This window comes from Canis lupus, chromosome 16, assembly GCF_003254725.2.
Source record: "Canis lupus dingo isolate Sandy chromosome 16, ASM325472v2, whole genome shotgun sequence".
Taxonomy (NCBI): Eukaryota; Metazoa; Chordata; class Mammalia; order Carnivora; family Canidae; genus Canis; species Canis lupus.
In genome coordinates, this window is record NC_064258.1 from 44,557,489 (window position 1) to 44,579,360 (window position 21,872).

General features: G+C 37.1%; 1 pseudogene; it reads left to right on the forward strand.

The window, feature by feature from the left end:
* Window positions 1–21,872, forward strand: part of LOC112675165 (COP9 signalosome complex subunit 3-like) — a 55,498-nt pseudogene that overhangs the window by 30,506 nt on the left and 3,120 nt on the right.

Here is a 21,872-nt window from a genome sequence, read left to right on the forward strand (position 1 = left end):
ACCTTGTTTTCTTCCCCAGAAATGAAACACTAAAATTGTCGTAAAAACACAGAACCTGGACAAATCTAAATGTAACCTAGACAGAGAATAAGTTTAAGTTGTATAATTCTGGAACTATAACTCGATAATTTCTTAAAGAATCTGTCATAGAACTGATTGCATTTTTTTGCTCTGGCTCCTGAGCTTGGTCATACATTGTGTTGGTAATTATTCTAGGTATAGAGGCCTGAAACAAACAAACAAAAATGACAATTCACAGCTTTTCAGCATTTTCAGACCAGCTCTACTTAACTGGAATACCTTCTAGACTTGCTTTCCTCTTACAGAAACATCATTTAAGTTTATATTTCAAATGGCATAAATCCCTAAATCTTTCAGGTAATTTATGGTTTCTAATCCTTTATTCTCTAGGGATTATTTTATTCACTATTCATTCAGAAAACAAAGGCGAGCTGGAAACATGATATAGGATGCTTCTGGATAAAAGGATTAAATGTCTATGACAATCAAACAATATAATTGAGTACTCACATCACAAAAATTGCCACTAATTAGAACAACTTTATAAAAAGGTAATTGTAAATTGAGTTTTATCTGCCTAACTGAGAAAAGTGGTATTTTGAAGTCAATTGTAAATGTACTTCAAGGTTAAAAAAAAAAAAATCCGTTTTCTCATTACCACTAGATAATTGAGACAAAATATTTTTTGATTTGAACTTTTTGCTCATTTTCTACAGTAAATTGGAGAAACTTTATTATGGCTTTATAGATAGTAGATTCAGATTCTTTAGCCAATGTTCAGTGTTTTGGATGAGAGTCATAGTAAAAATTCCCAAATTTATAGTTTTACACAAAAACTTCTGGAAAACTTAGACTATGAACTGAATCTAATACCAATCAGACTAATTGCTGATGAGGTTGTTAATGTGGTATGAGAAACTCCATTGAGATCCCTTCTATAAGAACTTCAATACCTTCCCTGGGTTTTCATATATTCCCCATAATACAATTTCATTTAGCTGAACACATAACTGTGTTTTGTGGAGGTTCTAGTGCAATTGTTTGAGAGGTAATTCCTGCAGAGGAAAGAATCTGTTCACTAAGAACCTGCATCACCATAGCAGGTTAGGAAGATGTGAGCTGTAAGACTTCCATGAGTTAACAGCTCAGTGGAAAGACAATATTTTCAAACAAAGGGGGGAAAAAGAGTAAGATAGGAAAACGACTCTATCCACAAGTTAAACTGAGACACAAATGAGAAGTAAGGTCAGACATCAGTGAGAGAAAAAGTCACTGCAGTCACAAATCCTGAAACTGGACATGCTGCCTTTTGAATTTTTCACTCATGCATTCTGTACTCACTAGGTGACTATTGTGTGCTAGGCACGGTGTTAGACTCTGAAAATATAGCATAGACTGGGACCTCGAGGAGTTTGCAATGTAGTCAAGATCAGAGGAGAAACAATGTAGATGAGTAGGTGTGCTGGAAAGGGAGCAAGGCCACTCTAGAGAAATGTCCTGCTTCCATGTATTAGGGAGGGGGGCACTTCTAATGCATTGGCAATATGGTGAAGAAAGTGCTGGGAATAAAAGATAAGTAATTCATTAACTAAAGAAATATTGCCCTTGGATAAATGCCCAGAAGTGGAATTATTGGATCATAGGGTAGTTCTATTTTTAATTTTTTGAAGAAATGCCATACTGTTCTCCATGGTGGCTATACCAATTTACATTTGTACCAACAGTGCATGAGGGCTCCCTTTTCTCCACATCATTGCCACTTGTTATTCCTTGTCTTTTTGATGACAGCCATTCAAATGAGGGTAAGGTGATATCTCATTGTGGTTCCAATTTATATTTCCTTGATGATAAGTGATATCCAGCACCTTTTCATGTATCTATTGACAATTTGTATATCTTCTTTATAGATATACAACAATTTCATTTGGTTGAACACATAACTGTTTTGTGGACGTTCTAGTGTCTATACAATCTGTTGACAGTTTGTATGTCTTCTTTATATCTTCTTTGGAAAAATATGTATTCAAGTACTCTGCCCATTTTTAATCAGATTTTTTTGTTTCTTTGTTTTGCTATTGAGGAGCATAAGGAAGTGCAAATAGAATCTCAAAGAGATATCTGCTTTTCCATTGCAGCATTATTATGATAACCAAGATATGGAAACAAAGTAATTATTCATTGAAGTATGAATGGATAAAGAAGATATGGTATGCATATGCAACAGAATGCTACTCAGTCATGAGAAAGAAGGAGATCCTGACATTTGAGAAAACTTTGGATGAACTTTGAGGGCGTTAGACCGTGTGAAATGTCAGAAAGACTAATACTCTACACTATCATTTATATGTAGAATTTAAAAAAGCCTGACTCAGAGACAGGGAGTAGTAGAGTGGTTACCATGGACTAGGGAGTGGAAGGAATGGGAGATGCTGGTCAAAGAATACAAACTTCCAGTTATAAGATGAATCCTTTCTGGGGATCCCACATCCAGCATGGTGATCATAGTTAATCATATTGGATTATATATTTGAAATTTGCTGAAAGAGTAAGTCTAAAATGTTCTCACTACAGAGAGAACAGTGTAGTTATGGGATGTGGCGGAGGTGTTAGCTGACACTATGGTGGTAATTTTCTAAAATATCAAACAACACATCTTAAACTTATTCAGTATTTTGTGTCAGCTATATCTCAATAAAGCTAGAAAAAAAGAAATATTTATTGAGCATCTACTCTATATGAATTCCTGCATAGTTTTTTTTTTAAAGATTTTATTTATTTATTTATTTTAGAGAGAGAAAAAGAACGTGCGTGGGGGAAGAACAGAAGGAGAGCAAGAGAGAGAATCTCAGACTCCTCACTGAGCATGGAGCTCAATATGAGGCTTGATCTCACAACCCTGAGATCACACCTGAGTCGAAATCAAGAGTCAGACGGTTAGGTGACTGAGCCACTTAGGCGCCCCCAATTCTTACATAGTTTTGAAGAAATATGCTAAATGTTAGAATAGAGTTAAGTGCTTTAGAAGTTAAAAAAAAAAAAAAAAAGAAAGAAAATTTACTATGCCTCTGGAAAAGAGGATTTGAAGCGAAGACTCCACCAGGAAGAAAGCTACTGAGCTACTGAGTGCATTTTTTGATAGACAAAGATCATTAGAATAACAAGCACACAGCAAGGTAAAAGGGCGTCAGCGTGGAGAACAGAGGCAAGGAGGCAGGAGGGAAGGAGGAGAAAGGGAAAGGAAACAGATGAGGCCAGAAAATTAGATTGAGGTCGGATAACTGAGGCTTGGTTGGCAGCTTATGAGGGCACTAAGTCAGCCTCCAAGACGTTGATATGAAATCCATGAAAATGAATGATGTCTTCATGGAAGAAAGTAGACATTAAAAGTAGAAGAGCCAAGAGTAGAGAAAGACTAATCCACTTCCTTCCATAAATTTACTTAGGAAGGGCAGGAAGATTGCCTACATTAAGTGCTAATTTTACTAGTCTTCACCTATGACACAAAGATTGTTGATGCACCATTAGCGGGCCCCAGCTTTAGTGGTTTTCCCAGCAGTGGGGATGAATTTGCACTAAATGTCAAGACTGCCTTGTTATCACCTTTTCAAAAAGGCTGAGAGTATTTAACAGTTGTAGGCCAGGGTGTAGACACAGACAAAATTCGGAAGTAGGGAAATTGTTTTTTTTTAGTTCCTACCAAATTTGCAAATGGGGAGAGACAAAGAAAGAGAGGGAGGGAGGGAAGGAAAGAGTCAGAGGTTGAGAAGAGAAAGGGCACAAAACAACATTCCTTTGGGTTACAAATCTGTATATATTTCAAGGAAAATGGGACCTATTTCTAATTGAAGCAATTATAACTCAGCAAAATTTGATTTGGCAAGAAATAATGGAACACTAACTAATTCTGTACAACTTCTTTTCTAAACCTCCTGAAATCTCTTTCGTCTGCAGTAAGACTTCATGACTTGCCAGCTCAGAATCTTGAGAGACTGGAGTTTTGTCTCTGGCAGAGGAATGGCAAACTACATTTTACCACTTTCAATTGTAAGAGAGAGAAGATTCTTGTCAGATCATTCTGAATATAAGGCAATTATGCAGGAACAGTGATTTCTAAGAATACAAATGCACGACTGTGAGCTAATTTCATTCTTCTCAGATGTGCGTCAGAGGGAACCACGGAACATGGAAAGAGTTTGCTAAAATAACAATGAACGAAACCCTGTAAAACAGCTACTTTGATTCTTTTAGACTGGCTGGCTGCCTAGGAGGTGACCTTGGGCAATTTCAGAAGCAAAGAAACAGAGATTGGAGCCAAGAGTTGGTGAAGAGGATGTGAAGAGAGAGGGCAAGTAGTTAACACATTTCTCAGGAGAAATTGTGAGCACTCCTCAGTGACCAAGAACTGGTTGCATGATATTCATGTGTAATTCTCATATGCAAGACTGAGACAATTGTTCATCATAACATATGTGACATCTCAATTTAATTTTTATTTCCCATTGATGATCTTTGCCATATAATGTTATTTGTACCCACACTAATGAATATTGACGATCTATCAGTTCTAAGAATGAAAATAAAAATATTTTGGCCTATATGAATCCTTAAATGAATTTATTAAAAAGCTCTTGATGTACCCTAGATATTCATGTCAGGCACAACTTATTTTAATTTGTCTTTTTGAAGTCTTCTCAGAACATTCATTAAGAAAGGCAAGACTGCAAGAATTCATACATCAAGGATTTTATGCATGACAAGCTTCTCGAAAAAGACTTAAGTACTGCATGATTCTTGACAACATTTACCACCAGATGATTGCAATCTGCTTACATTAAAAAAAAGTATATGCATTTGATTCAAATTTAAAACAATGTTGAAATCTTCAACTTGCCAAGACATAAAGTCAGAAATGTAGTCTATAGGAAAAAGAAAAAAAAATCACCTAAAAATGCAATGTTTATCATTTCAGGGGAAAACAAAAAGTTAATTCAATTTAATATAAATAAAAATATCTACGCTGTGTAGATAGTGCTGATTATTTCCATTATCCGGTCAATAGTAGAAAGAGAATCATGATGAGAAATGGATGGGAGAGTTGCCGTTTTCAGCAAATTTATAGTTCTATTGCATCTTTGCAGATGAACTTTAAATGAGAGGTTGTGTTGCTTACTTGGAAGTTTTTAAAAATAGATTCATTATAAATAATGCTATGGCATGCAGGCTCCACACTGCGTCCGGTACTTCTTCCCATTCCACTGCTAGGACCCTAACTCAGGCTCCAGTTATTTATTGAGGGGGTACTGCAAATTCTCCTGTCCTGCTCAAGCTTGCAACAGTTCAGTATTTCCCGTCCTTACTTGCCCTCTTCCAGTCTGTTATGGGGTGAACTGTGGCTCCCCCAAAGATGCTGAAGTTCTAAGCCCATACATGTGAATGTGACCTTATTGGAAATAGAGTATTTAAGGCAAATTAAGTTCAGATGAGGCCATCGAGATGAACCCCAATTATATATGGTTTTGTCCTTAGAGAAACAGGGAATTTGGACATAGAAATAGAGGCAGGCACACAGAGAGAATAGTACAAGAAGACTGGAATTACATGACCCGAGGAGCTACGAGCAGCCAGGAGAGAGGCCTGAAACAGATCCTCTTCTTCTACCTTCAGAGGGAGTATATCCTGATTTCAACTTCTAGCCTCCAGAACTATGACCGTGAATTTCCGTCATTATAAAGCCACTTAGTTTATGGCACTTTGTTAGGGCAGCCCTAGCAAACCAAAGTAGTACCCCATTCATTCTATTCACTTACTTTTTAAAACTCCACGTTTTTTTTTTTTTGGTTTTTTTTTTTTTTTTTTTTTTTTTACCACTTCCTCAGTGATGACATGGTTACATTACCTCCTGCACCTAGAGAGCATCAGACATGGATTAGGTGCTTATAATCATTTGTTGAAAAAAATGATAAATGACCAAATTAATTACCTACCAAGTTAAGAAAAATTACCTCATTCTAAAACATTAAGAAAATACACCATCTGTCTTCAACCTGCTTTTCCAATCTTTTACACGTCTCGTGCATTACAATCCAACTTGGCTCTCAGCTGCACTTTCAAAACACTGAGTTTATGCATTTCTCCAAAATGTTTTCATGCTCTGTGTATCAGGCTCTGTGGTGTTCATTTTGCACTGATTTTTCTATCCCCTGCTAGCCTCTTCTTCACATTTTAACCAGTCACAGTCTGCATAGTTAAGACCCATTTCCCCACCTACTTTGTGAGCCCCACTGTGATTCCCCAGTTGTGCTCTCTGAATCCTCAGTCATTTCTGTGACTTGTTTTAGGCCACTTACAATCTTCCTTGAGATGTGGACATCTGGGAACCTGGTGTATACCTATAGTTAAGTGATAAATGATTTGAGGGCTGGGACTGTGTTTAACAGAGAAGCATTTCACAGAGTATGACTGAAAGTAACACACAGAGTAGATGCTCAATACGTATTTTGAGTTAAAGTATTATAAATTAATGAGACATATTTAAATGTGATTCTAGGACGGTCCTGGATGATTTTTCAGGGAAAAGGGAGAAGTGGCAACAGTAACAGAAGTTGCGTGAGGCAGCCCCTGGAGACCAGAGGTGGCAAGGAGGATTCTCACCCGAAGACTCTGGGAAGCAGCTCTGCCCCCATCTCAATGTTAGTCTGGTAAAACTCATCTCAGAATTATGGCCTCTGGAACTACTGAGCATTAATCCGTGTTGTTTTAAGCCACTAGTTTTGTGGAAATTTGTTAACAACAGCAATAGGAAATTAATATAGAACTGAAAGTATTACTCCTGGATACACCAACATTTCCCTGAGAAATACTATGGAGAAAAGGCTTTTGGAATCAAATATACTGACCACCATGGCGCAACACTCTTGGAGATTCAAGACTCCAATCAGCATATTTGGCTCTGAGGAGACATAAAGTAAAGAATCTGTTTAACCCAGCACTTAGCAAAAGTATTTGACCATATAGCCACCTCCCCACCCCCAACACACACACACACACACACACACACACACACACACAGGCAAACACACATACAGACCACACACCACCTATTAACATCCTACAAGAACACGTTTGGGAAATGCTAATGCAAGCTAATTAGATCATTAGGCAAATGTTGCTCACCACTGCAGTACCATAGAGGAATTTCTTTAGTATACACTCAAATATTACCATCTGACATAGAAACTTCTAGTTCCCCAAAGTTAAGCTCATCTAGCTTCATGCCATATTCAGTGTGAATGTTGCTACCAAATTTAATAAAGGGCATGTGATATTCCAAATAATAAAAGGATTTTGACATTTGAAACATCAGTGCTTTAGGTATTTAGGCATTTAAAGTAGTGAAATTTTAAATGGTCCCACTCTAGTAACAGCATCAAGAATTCCTTCTTTGATTTAGCCACTTATTTAAGGATCTTTATAGGTACTCATAAAGTGATTTCTTACACAGTTTCTCCTTTGATTTTCTAGTATATAGTGGGCACAGACAAATGGAGATTAGCTAGGAGCAACCTGTTCCCCTAGCAAGAGAAATTAAATGCTCTAGATGTATATTTAGTCTAAGCTTTTTGGCCACCTGCAGTGAGTTCTTCCATTTCTTTTCCCCCTAAAGCTGAATTTTCTGATTCTAAATCATCACAAACCACATCATGAAAGCCGAAAACTCTGCATCAACCAGTGAGATTGTTGTCCTATTTTCCTTAAACCTTGTTAGCAAGAGATGTGTTATCTAAAATCTGTGGTTCTTATACTATATGGCTCTTGACCAACTCATTTACTTTATTCAACCCATATTTATTGATTGCCTAATATCTGCAAGTTTGGGGGGCTACAGTTGTGAGGGAAAACAAAAATTCAAAAACCCCCTGTCCTTGCCTTCATGAATTTTGCAATCTAGGGGGTGGACAGGCAGACATTAGTCTTAAAATTAAACAAATAAATCTACTGGGCAAGCCAAAGAATCGATTGTTGCTGGTAACTCAATTACAAAAGCTTTCATTCAAATACACGGTGTCTGTAGAAATCAGATCATAGTCAGGGCGCCTGGGTGGCTCAGTTGGGCTGGGCAGTGATCCTGGGATCCTGGGATCCTGGAATCCTGGGATGGAACCCTGTATTGGGCTCCATTCTCAGGGGAAGTCTGCTTTTCCCTCTACCTCCCAGTGCCCCTCCCTCTATTCTGCTTGTGCTCTCTCTCAAATAAATAAATAAAAGAAAAGAAAATCAGATCATACTCAGAATCAAAGATAAGCAGCTTTCTTTCAGAGAAAGTTTACTAGTAGATATAACCTCGCTTATTTCAAAACAAGGGAACTCCTTAGATTTTATGTCATAAATGTGTCACTTCTGCTCACATTTTTTCAGAACTTAAGTTATAAAACAATCACTCACAAACATAACAAAGCCCACAATACACTTCCAGGTAATCACCAAAAAGCAAAACACAGAATGTTGCCCCCCATCACCTGGAGATCCAGGCAATAGCTAAGGTACAAAACGTAAGGAGTCATCAGAAAACTCAGTACTCAAGGTAAGTTAATATAAGAGAATTAATTTTGATAAAAAATCAAAATGAGTACAAAAATACATGAAGAGCAAAATATAAAGATTTGAAATAAAGCTGGAATCATTATCACAGATATTTGGCTCAGCACGGCACTCACTGGTCATTCTGCTTCTTTAGCTAATCTGCTGTGTGACTGTTGTCTGTTTGTCCATCAGTCTCCCCCACACCCGTTTTTCTGTTTTGCACCTCGGGAGATCTCAGTGGTTTGCATCAAAGGTCTCTCTTGCTCTCTGCCTTCTGATTAGGCTCAACCAATGGAAAATTATGCAGACTAGCAGAGGACACAAGAGTAATGAGATTAGTATATTTATTCCCTGATTCCTTTTCCACTGGGTGGTGGCAATGACTATGTTCCCTCCCATACCAAAGGTCAGAGCTCAAGCCTCCATCCCCTGCAGCTTACAGCCCCCTACCTTTGCTGGGGGTGAGGGTGGGAGGAGTAGTGATGGCTTTGTCCTCCTGCGAAGATGCTTCTATATCTTTCCTGGGTCCTCATAGCCCTATCTGCATCTCTGTAAATAGATTCTTTATTAAACTCTCCAACAATATCCTGTTTGAATAGGCTAAATATTCCCTGCTGGGACCAACAACCTTGTACCAAGCCAGGTCATCTGTATGCAGTGCCAAAATACAAACCATGACTAAGCAGTATCTTAATTTACATTCTGTGATTACGAACTTAGTATAATTGGACCTTGTTCCCAAACCAATGCCTCCTTATGATTCTGCAAATGTTGGCTTGGATCCTTTGGCCTTACAGGATATGCCCCAGTCCAAATCTGGCACTTGTTTGTTGCATGCATGATGATGACACTGGACAAAATACTTGCATGATTAATGCAGTTGAGAAAGTTTTGCAAATACATATTGGACTTAGATGATATGGTGTGTTCATTTCATCATTCAAGCATTCAATCAAAATTTCTCTTAATTACTAGGCCAACTTGAACAATAACTGTTTGGTTGTTTTGTTTTGTTGTTAAACCTGATTAGGTAATTAGAAATATGATGTAATTCTAGAATGAGCCCTGGGCTGAACTGAACTCAAAGGAATGATTTGGATGACTGCATCGGTTCTCATCTTACAAACCATGTACTTTTTACATTAATATCAACAAAAAACAGTATTTAGAACAGCCTTGTAGACTGACAAAGTATTTACCTAAAAGCATAATTCCTTCTCATGAGGATCATAACATTTTGGTAACTTAATTTTTTCATTGTCAGGTGTGTGGCAATAATTCAGACAATATTACGCTATTTTTTCTTGTTTCCTGAATTTTAGTCAATGTTTTGAGCTTTAAAATTTAGGTATGCATTTATAATTGCCATCTTTTGTCATAAAGAAATAGGCTATTTTATTTTGTAATTGTATTATGACAGGAAGTGACAGAAAACAGATATTTACAAAAGTATTAATTTTCATGACAACTTAAGGATACTGTTATACAAATGGAAATTAGTAAAAAAAATCTATAATGTCCTGCCTGTAAAATATATCATATTCTAGTTACTCATATCCCACCACACTTCCCTTCTTCCTTTCTCATGTAATACAAGCTATAATGTATTTGTGTTCACTTGAGGGTATGAGGGGGCACATAACTTACTGAAATCTTTCTTACATTCTTCAGCTCTTTACTGGATGTTTCAGAACCTCATGAAAGACCCTAGTGTTGACATTAACTTCTGTGTATTTTATAAATATCCTCTATATCCTTGGGTAGCTCGGTGGTTGAGCACCTGCCTTCGGCTCAGGGTGTGATCCTGGGGTCCCGGAATCAAGTCCCGCATCGGTCTCCCGGCATGGAGCCTGCTTCTCCCTCTGCCTGTGTCTCTGCCTCTCTCTCTCTGTGTCTCTCATGAATAAATAAATAAAATCTTTAGAAAAAAATCCTCTATAAAATCAAATGTTCTAGGTCTTCTAAGTTGATCAAAATTTTATTTACTCACATTATTTATTATTGCTAGAATTTTGCAAGGTTATAAATCTGAGTGCTGAGCCTTCAAAAGTATTCAAACAACTCAAATTCTACAAATTCTTCTCAAATAAAATAAGTCAGAGGCCACAGGCAAAAATGGAAAAAGAAAAAAAAAAGGTTTTTCCTGTTGTGATAGATCAGTCAGGATGCAGTGAAATCAGTCTAATTCTGGTAGCCACAGAAGCATTGCACTAAAAGCGAACAGTGGTGTGTGTGTGTGTGTGTGTGTGTGTGTGTGTGTGTGTGTATTCCTGAGCTTTTCATTTGAAAAAGCAAAGGAGTTTAATTAAATGTGGATTGAGACTCCCAGCCACCAAATCATCCCAGTGCGATGATAGATGTAAGTAGCTTTATAGCTCAGGACTATACACTTAATCCAACTATGTTTTTCAGCTGCCAAAAATTAAATAAATAAGTAAATCCCTGCACTTAACATTTACTTGACGCCTTGCTTTTTTAAGGATTGAAATGGCAAGTCAGATGAAGGAAAACATGGCTAAATACAGTCATGGTTGAGAGGGTTTCATCTCTTCTGGGCCCCCTTGCCAACCCCTCCCTGAGAGATTACCCAACACAACATGCACATGCTCATACTTACTGGTATCAGTGTAATAGAGTCTCTCAAGGCTATCACTTCACTGCCCAGATATTTTAAATGTAAATTAGAACACCTACTGAAATGTATTGAAAAGAAAATTCATAAGATCAATTTCACAGGCCAGGGGAGAGCAAACTAATAATATGGATATTCAAACAATAGAGCACATAAAATAGCAAGGGTATCAGGCAAATTGCCCAAAAATTACATATTCTGGTGACCTAAATCCATTTGCATATGCCACTGTACTACTCTTACAGTGTTTTGTTTTTTCCTCCGGTGGTTTTAGGGCTCTGGTAAAATTCAACCTGCACAGTTGATGAAAGGCGTCTACTGGATGCCTTCAGTTAAAAATTGCATTAGCAGAACAAGTGCAATAGTAATCACCTCAGCGTCATGCACTTATTGCAATCATTGGCAAACTCTGGGGCCCAGAATCCCCAGGCTCCATGGCAGGAGTTCCCAGTGTGCCTCTGGAGAGAACGCAAGATGTGTAATGAGAATGACCAAGATACTAATACCTTGTTTCCTTTTGGTTTTGTTTTTTATCCCCTCTGATCCTTTCATTTTTTATATATATCCTCTGTTATTCCCAGTAATATCCATTTAAAAAATTAGGTATAAGGCATAGATTTTAGTGATTCTGTGCATGTACTTTGGAGTTAGAAGCATCTGGATTTGAATCCTGATGGTACCATTTGCCTGTCTCATATTTGGGCAAGTGATTTAACATCAGTAAGCCTTTCTCATCTGTAAATGAAAATGGTACCTAACCCATGGGGCTGTCACAGGGATTAAATAGCGCCATAGATAGCCTTGTAAACTGCCTAGTGCTACTGATGTATAAGTAGCTTCAAAGTGTGTTTTTTGCTTGCAACTCTCCTTTGCTTCTAATCAGCCCAACACACTGTTCATTTCTCCGTCCTGCTTTTCCATCTACATCTACATCTACATCCATTCCATCTACATTTTGCCATCCACCGAACAAAGATGCACCAAAACTCCACATCTACTCAGTCCTCCTGTCCAGTATCAGCTCCCATCAGGGCCACCCACAAACTGTACCACTGGACCCACTGAACTTCTCCCAGTCTACATCTTTGAGGGCCTTACGGATCCTCACCTTGTATGTGCTCTCTCCTCACTGAGAACAAACCTTGGGTCACTTTTTAGGACTATACTCAAGTGTCCCCTTCTCCATCTCCACACTTGGTTCTTTCTTTCTCTGTATCCCCATTGCCCCAGTGCATTGACCCAGACTACACTGATCTCTTTGTATTGTAATTAATTATCTATGTATTTGTGTCTTTCCCCAGATGACACTACTGGAGATTAACCACAAACATCTCTGGATTTTTGTTTCATTTTCCTGCTCTTGCCTAATATGCTGACAATCATATCACAGGAGTTCAATGCAGTTTTGTTGAGTAGAAGCCTGGGTATTTGTGAAATAGAAATGGGCAACAGATATATCATTCTACAAAACTCAAAGTTTCATATTTTGATAAAACTCATATTATTCAATGAAACTCAAACAGCATGGCAACTGTCCTTAATAATATGTATTGTGTTTCTGAAAGTCACTAAGAGTAGATCTTTAAAATCACAAGTAGATCTTTAAAATCACAAGAATTGTAATATGTGTAGTGATGGATGTTAACTAGGCTTATTGTGATGATCATTTTACAATATATACATATCTTGATCATTATGGCATACATGATGCCATGAAATGTGATATTACATGTCAATTATATCTCAATACCTTGTTAATAAAAACCGTGTTTGCTAACTTCCCCCCATATGTAATAAGACAGTCCTTGTCCTCAGGATACTGAATATCTTTGAGAAGAGATGAATATGTAAACAGCTAATTGCCATATAATATGCAGTACAAGGGGCTATGGGCCATTGGGAGAGGATCACTTATTTAAATATGAAAGAGCTAAAAAAGGCATTCTGGGTATCCCACTGGGTAACTCACTTAGTTAACTTTTGCCCTCTGCTCAGGTCATGATCCCAGGGTCCTGGGATTGAGTTCCACATCAAGCTCCTCACAGGGAGCCTGCTTCTCCCTCTGCCTACATATCTGCCTTTCTCTGTGAGTCTCTCGTGAATAAATAAATAAAATGTTTTAAAAAAAGAACATTTCTAAAGCATTATCAACACTGTTTATTGTTATCATTTATTTTCAAATTTTATAAGGACAGAAAATTCCAAACATGTGACCAATGTGAATATCTATGAACTTAAAATTCTGGTTAACATAAGCAACTATATAGAGAGATTATTAGGCCTGTGCAAAAATTTCAAAAAATTCATACTAATATATTCTTATCACTAAAATTAAATCAACTATAATTGCATCTTTGATGATTCAGAAGGCACTTCAGTATGCCTCAGTGACTCAAGATCTGTGTGACATTAACTCCTACTACATGAAGTAACTGTTTATTTGAACATTGTTTGGAATATCTTTAACCATTTGCTAAAACATTTAGAATTTTGCCATTCAATATGTAGGACTACATAGTTGATACTCAAAAGGCTGTTGGCTGTCATAAATAATGTAATAGCATACCCTTATTCCTTCTTTTCATTCCTCTTCTCCAAATCTAAGAATACAACTCTGGGGCACCTGGGTGGCTCTGTCGGTTAAGGGTCCGATCTCACAGGGTTGAGACTGAGCCCCACATGGGGCTCTGTGCTGAACTGAGCATGGAGTCAGCCTGGGATTTTTTCTCTCCTCTCCCTCTGCCCCTTCCTCCCTGCTCATGTTCTGTCTCTCTCTGTCTCTCTTTCTCTCTCTAAAATAGATAAATAAACTTTAAAAACAAGAATACAACCCTGTAGGACTAGATGTGTAGACATGAGGAATTTATGCAAAATTAGAGAGATGGCCATTTTGCTAAAGTTCATCAAGTTATTTTAAAATTTTATTTAATTGGCACAGAATAAGTGACTGAAAGATATCAAAGTAAGCACTAGGGTGGTAAGTCAACTGGAATAAACATCCATTAAGAACTGCACTTCAGTCTTTGTTAATATAACTCTTGATGGGTTGGTAATTCTGTGAGAAATCTTTCCTATTGAAATGTCATTCATTTTCAGAGAAGACAGTTCCTAACCATTCTTCTAAGCATTTTTTTCCTGTCTACTTAATCCATTCAACAAATTTTAACAAATTATCTTGATACTTATACTTTGTCCTAAAAATTCTGGAGCAGATTATACAGAAACTCTTAGGCTCTAACCCCATTACCAATATCCGTTAAGAATATTTAGAGTCAACAAGTCATGAAACACAAAGTCAAAAAATAGCAGTAACAATAGCTTTTATAGTTTTTGATGTATGGATTATGGATTATATATTTTATTTTTGGATACATGTATTAGCCATAAGTATTATGGATAAATTATTCCCCTAAATAAGAGTGAGGTATATGAAAAATTAACTCAGAAAATTATATAGATCACTGTAAAAAGTTAACTAATATCCAGCTTGCTGCTTTTCACCTGCATTGTATAGGATTAGCATTGTTATATCTTCCTGTTGTACAATAAATGTGGACATTCTTATGAGCTCGCTCCAGGATTCATTAGGAATAGGAATTATGGCTGAGTGAAGTAAGTCAGTCGGAGAAGGACAAACATTATATGTTCTCATTCATTTGGGGAATATAAATAATAGTGAAAGGGAAAATAAGGGAAGGGAGAAGAAATGTGTGGGAAATATCAGAAAGGGAGACAGAACATAAAGACTGCTAACTCTGGGAAACGAACTAGGGGTGGTAGAAGGGGAGGAGGGCGGGGGGTGGGAGTGAATGGGTGACGGGCACTGGGTGTTATTCTGTATGTTAGTAAATTGAACACCAATAAAAAAAAAAAAAAAAAAAAGAAAAAAAAAAAAAAAAAAAAAAAAAAAAAAGGAATAGGAATTATGCATATGATTACACAGCAAATGAAAACATTTAGTGTCACACAAAATAGATTTATTTCACTGCATTAACGTCACCCCTTCTGAAAACCACAGCAGCCCAAGTAAAGCATGATCATGAACAAGCAGAGGGTACCTTTGCTGCTTTGTTTCTGGGACTCCTGGAAGACATAGGCATCTGCAGCCCTTCAATTATAGCTGAAGTTTCCAATGGAAAGAAGTTTTAATTCTGAATAAATACAAAAAAGACTCTTCTAAAAACAGTCATTTTATAGCACACAGTAGCCTGGCTAAAAGAGCAGCTCTCTTTTTATTCCCTCATTCTCATAAAAATGAAGACAATAATTGGACAATACACAGCAACAAGCTGAGATTCTCCCTTTCTATCTGAATCTACTTCATGAGACGAAAGATGAAAAAAATAGCTCCCCTTTTGCAGTGTTTATGTTTTGTTCTGCTTTTATCCAATAAGATAAAAATAATTCAAGTTTTGTGAAGTTTTTTGTATAGGCAATGCAGTCATATGGTTTAAAAATCAAAATGACATACAAATGATATAATGGAAAATGACCATGATTTTGAGTTTCTTTTGTATCCTTCAATGTTTCTTCATATATACAGATATGTTATTTCTCCAGTTTCTTAGTAAAAGATTTCATGCTACAAAAATGGTTCTACACCTTTTTTTTTTTTTGCTTATAGTGTATCCTGAAAATTTCTTCCATAGTAATATAAAAAAAGTTTGCATCTTTTTTTAAAGGAGCATAGTATTCCATTGTGTAGAAGTACAACTGTTTATGCATTTAGAACTTTAAAGTTTAGGAAAGTGTGAGCTGTAAATTTCATGCCCTCCTTTAGAAATATGTTCTTAAATGACAGAAAAATTAAGACAATGGCAAAAAAGAGTTTACCAGTGCTCTAAGATCTTCAATGGGAACGCCTGGTTGGCTCAGCGGTTAAGCATCTGCCTTCGGCTCAGGGTGCGATCCTGGAGTCCCTGGCTGGAGTCCTGCATCAGGCGCCCCTCGTGGAGCCTGCTTCTCCCTCTGCCTATGTCTCTGCCTCTCTCTCTCTGTGTCTCTCATGAATAAATAAATAAATCTTTAAAAAAAAGATCTTCATTGAATGTTACATTCACAAATAGAGAGATGATAGTTTCATGCTCATATTGTAAAATAGTCTTGATTCTGGACAGACAAGATAGGTACACATTATATAACACTACATGTAGTTTATATTTCCATGCAACAATTGCTCTCTAAATACAAATATCCTTCAAAAAATTGTCCACAAAAGCAGTTATTTAAAGATTTATTGAGATTATACTTTGCCTCATAATACTCTATTATTTTCAATGACTTGTTATGTATGTTAATAGTTGTTTCTTCCTTTTAAGTAAATAAGCTCCTTCCCCTCTCTTCCCTGTCTATTGTAAATATAAGACAGAGCTGAGGGTGTTGGGGATTTGCAAATGAGTTTCGTCTATTGTAGCAATGAATGTTTGTTCTCAATATTTTTAAAGCTACACTATGTTATTTTCATGATATTCTTTTGGATTATCTGAACCACTAGTTCTCCCTATTGAGCAGGTAAATTAAAACCAATGATATCCACATAATTCTCACAGAGATTTGATATTCATCCAAAAACAGAGAAACACAAATGAGAAAAGGACCTTCTGGAATTCCTACCATTTTGCTGGAATCTCTTACTCATTTAACCAAGTGCACAGGACTTAGGCAAAGTTGTCCATGATTGTATAGTTGAGCCAGAATTTGATTTCAAGAAAGTTGATTATGACTGGTTCTCTTCATCCTAAGAGTTACCATTTTATCAACAAACAAGCCTGCGTGTTTGCAATGTATTATGTACAAAAGAGATGAAAAGAAAAGGATCTCTTTTTGTATGGCTATCAAGTATAAACCCCAAGTGTCAAACTTAGCAGAAAGTTAACTTTAATGCAAAATCAATTTTATATTTTCAAGGCATTTTAGGAGTGAATTATCAAGTTCCTGGCAATGGTTGTTCCTAGAACGAAGTCAAAAATTTTCTGGGTAGTTTCAGATTTGGTAGAGCCACAGAAGGAGCTAGGCAGCCAAGTCAGACATTTTTGGCCTTTGAGTCTGATGACTGAAAGGGTACTTAGTTACTGTCCCAAAGAAAATCATTTCTGGATGAAGAAGATATAATGGATTCAGATAGGTGAAGTTATTTAATTAATAATTATCGAGGACCTACTATAAACTATGGACTATTCTATGTTCTGAGGACATAGTGGTCCTATCTTCCTGGGGATGAGGATATACTTTTATAGTATACTGTAAAATGATAGGTGCCATTAGAAGGATGATAAAGAGTGAATGGGGTTGTAATTTGAAGCAGGTGGTCAGTGAAGGTGTTACGAGTTGAACTGTGTCTCCTCCCAAATGCGTATATTAAAGTCCTAACCTTCGGCACCTCCCATGTTACTTTATTTGTATATAGAGTCTTTACAGAGATTTAAAATGAGGTTGTTAGGGTGGATCCTAATCCAATATGATTTAAAGAAAGGGGAACTTTGCACACAGAGATACACACAGAGGGAAGATGATGTGAAGATACAGGGAAATGCTCCATGAACATGAAGATGGCCATCTCTAAGCCAAGGAGAAGGGCCTGGGATATAATCCACCCTCACAGCCCTCAGAAAGAACCAATACTGCTGACTTGGGGCTTCTAGCCTCCAGAACAGCCAGGCCATAAATTCCTGCTGTTTAAGCCATACGTTTTGTGATACTTTGTCACGGCAGCTCTAGCAAACTAATTCAAAAAGTCCCACTGGGAAGGCAGCTTGTGAGTGAAGACTTGAAAGTGATGAGACAGTTGGCTCTGAAGCTATTTGAGGGAACAGTGTTCCAGGCAGAGAGCAAAGAACTCAGGCCAGAAGCACCTTAGGCCTATTGGCAGAGCAGCAGGAGGTCGGTGTGGCTGGAGGGAGGGAGCTGATGGGAGCAGCACCCGGTGAGGTCAGAGAATGGAGGGCTTAGGAGAGACACAGATACTGTAGTGCCTTGTAAACCATCAACTGGGATTTTCGCTTTTACTCCCAGGGAGGTGGGAAGCTGCCGGAGGGTTTTGAGCAGAGGAGGGATATGGTTTTTACTTAACAAGATCATTTTGCTACAGTGTTGAGCCCAAACTCTGTAAGTGCTGGGGCAGATAGTAGCAGGGAGACTAGGTGGCCTGCATCCAGCATATTCTGAGTTTGAGAGGATGGTACCTTGCACCAGATTAATGAGCTTGAGGAGCAATTGCATTGCAGAAATAATTGAAGGTAGAACAAATTGGATTGTCTGATGGTTTGGATGTGGATTGTGAGAAAAAGAAAAGGAGTCAAGAATAACTTCTCTTTGGTAGCACTGATGAGAGTGGTCAAGCAAACTGACTAAAGAGAATTTAGGAGAGAATAAGAGAGAAGGATCTGATACAACGAATACAAACATTTTCAAAGCAATTCACTATAAAGAGGAGCCCCTTGTGAGGTGGGCTAAGAGATATTTAAGGGGAAGAATAAAATATGTCTACATAGCGATGGGAATGATCCAATAAAGAGGGAAATTGCTGAGGCTGGTGCTACAGTAAAGTGCAGAGGGGAGAATTGAGGAAGCAATGACCTTGAACAGAGGGCTGGAATGTAATGCTCCCTCAGAAGGGCTTTAGGGAGAGCAGTATTTGTAGAGAGAGCCAAAATTCCCTAGAACCCTGGGGCAAATGCACTTTTCTTCCAGCTCCATTTAGAAAAGTCTCAAAAAAGAACTTTAAATTGGCCTAGGTAGGGTCACATGTCCACCCCTGGCCAACTGTGTCCAGGAGGGTAAGATACTGAAATTGGCAATATTTACTAGCACTTCCTTTCCCTTGAAAGACTTAACTACTAAAACCATTAAAAAGAAAAGAAAAAGAAAGAGTGAAATTAAAGCAGGCAAAATAACAGGACACAAAAGAGCTGCTTTTTAAAGAAAGTATTTAAAATAACATAGTCTGTAATACTATAATGAATGTAAAAATACTGTATGTATCAAACGGGTAACAATGCAGCATTATGTTGGTTGGGAGTCTGGGGACAGGAAAGGGAGAAAAAAGTGAGCCAACATAGCAAGAACAGTAAAAACCTTGAATATAAAATTCATAAATCCTAAGAGTTCCTCACTTTCTTTTTTTTTTTTTTTCCTCCTTTTCTCATTGACACTGCTGTACTCTCTTTTAAATTGGTAGAGTTCATCACTGTAGAAATTCTCTGAAAGTTGGCTCCTTTTAGATTATGGAAGCAGTAGGTTCAGAGGAAGTACTTTTATAAAGTAGGCAGTCATAGCTTGTTTCAAATCTGTATCACTTAAGTGAAGCAGAGAGTTGCATAGAAATGCTCAGTGGATATTTTGAAAAAAAAAATTGGTTGGTCAGGTTAGATTATTATCGACCTCCCCAAAGAATCGGGGTTCTAATTCCAATGCATAATTATTCAACTTCCCAGTGCACTTGAATATATACACACAGCTAAAGTGATCAGCTTCTGGATAAGAGAGGGGCAAATTGGAAGAGATAGAAAATCAAAGTGGATGTCTATTAATGCAATTCACAATTCAAACACCTAGAGTGAAAGACCGAGAGGGGAAAGAAGAAAGTTAACAAAGGATTCCAGCTCCTTGACCTGAAACAGAAATCTCGGTATTCATCAGGTGTAGGGAGTTATACTATAGGAATCCCCTGACATATTTTTAAATACCTTTTCAGCAGAAGCCTTAAATTTGAGTGTAGTCTTGTTTCTACTCAAACTACCTTATTAACTTGGACCAAGCCACTTACCGTCTTTGAGCCCTGGTGAACAAAGTTCAAAAAGTCTAAACTGATGTGAAATGTTAACTGCTGTTTATTATGATACTCAACTATAAACAGTTATAGTATATATGATATATGCATAATATACATATATATAGTATGCATATATGTATTTTATATGTATTACATATATGCACATGAGCTGGGTTGATTTATTTTATTTTGGGTGTATGAATTGCTTGTTAACTGCAGAGACTTAGGCATCATGCTTAGCCTCTCTGGGTTTTGGTTTCTTCATTCATACCTTTGCCCAGTTGCTTTGAGAGTCACATGTAATTTTACATAGTTTCTGCCACATGTGGGCACCTAAAACTATAAATAACTAAAGTAATTATTTTATCTATATTCATATTCCTTGGCTTTAGATGTTACCGCACACTTTGAAGATTCATAATTACCTCCATTTCTCATTTTTAATCCCAAAGACCAAAAGAGGAATGATATCATATACATTTCTACTATTGTGTATCATTATTTCTATACTTCTAGCACTGGATGCAACAGAGGTTAGATTATTGGGGGAAAAAATGGGACTCAGAAGTAGAAATGAGTCATACCAAGTACTTTTCAGGCAGGTGTGCTATGAGAATGATTGGTTGGTTACACTTCTACAGCAATAGATCACTAGGCTTGAGGGAGCATGCTCTTGCAACATCAGTGATTTTTCTAAGTAGATCAGAATCTCCTGTCTATTGTGAAAGAGATCATCTTTAACTCTGCTTACCATCATGTCTGGCAGAAAAATGTGGAAGGACTCAGTGATTTCATTTTAGGTTCTTTTAAAACTTAAATGACACTGGGCAAGTTATGGAAATTGGATCAGTAAGCAATTGCCACGCTCATGATTGTACATTTAAATAAATAGTAGTAGATCTAAAACACACATAAATATTACTATGTATAATTCAAGTATTTTATTGTGATGTAATTTTAATACAACACTATGCGTTCATACTTTAATTTCCACTGCATTTTTGGGTAACTTTTCTTTTATCATCTTCATTGTTATATAATTGACACACAGTAAGAGTAACCATTTGAAATTTACAATTCAATGTTTTTTAGTATATTCACAGAGTTTTACAGTCATCACCACAATCTGACTTTGGAACATTTTTATCAACACAAAAATAACCCATATCTAATAGCATTCACTCTATAATCCTTCCTCCCTCACATCTCCCAGCCCTAGGCAGTAGGCTAATATACTTTCTGTCTTTATAGATTCATCTATTCTGATCATTTTTTGTAAGTGGAATATTGGAAGGGCGCCTGGGTGATTCAGTCAGTTATGCATCCAACTCTTGGTTTCAGCTCAGGTCATGATCTCAGGGTCCTGGGATTGAGCCCCGCCTCAGGCTCCCTGCTCAGTGCAGAGTCTGCTTCTCCCTCTCCCTCTGCTCCTCCCCCTGCTTGTGCTCTCTCTCTTTCTCTCTAAAAATAAATAAATAAATAAAATCTTTTAAAAAAAGAAAATCATGGAATATGTGGCCCTTCATAACTGGCTCCTTTCACTTGCCATAATGTTTTCATCCATATTGTAGCATGTATTGGTACCTTATTCCTTTTTATTGTAAAATAACATTCTACTATATAGGTACACCACATTATTTATCCATTCATTAGTTAAAGAACATCTAAGAGCTTTCCATTCTTTTTTTCTATTTTGGATGATGCTACTATGAATACTCACCTGCACATTTTTGTGTGGACATATATTTTACTTATACTTTACTTACTGATACACCTAGAATGGAAATGTCAGATCATATGGTAACTACTAAACATTTTGAGGAACTGCCAAAATATTTCCAAAGTGACTGTGCCAGTTTATATTCTTAC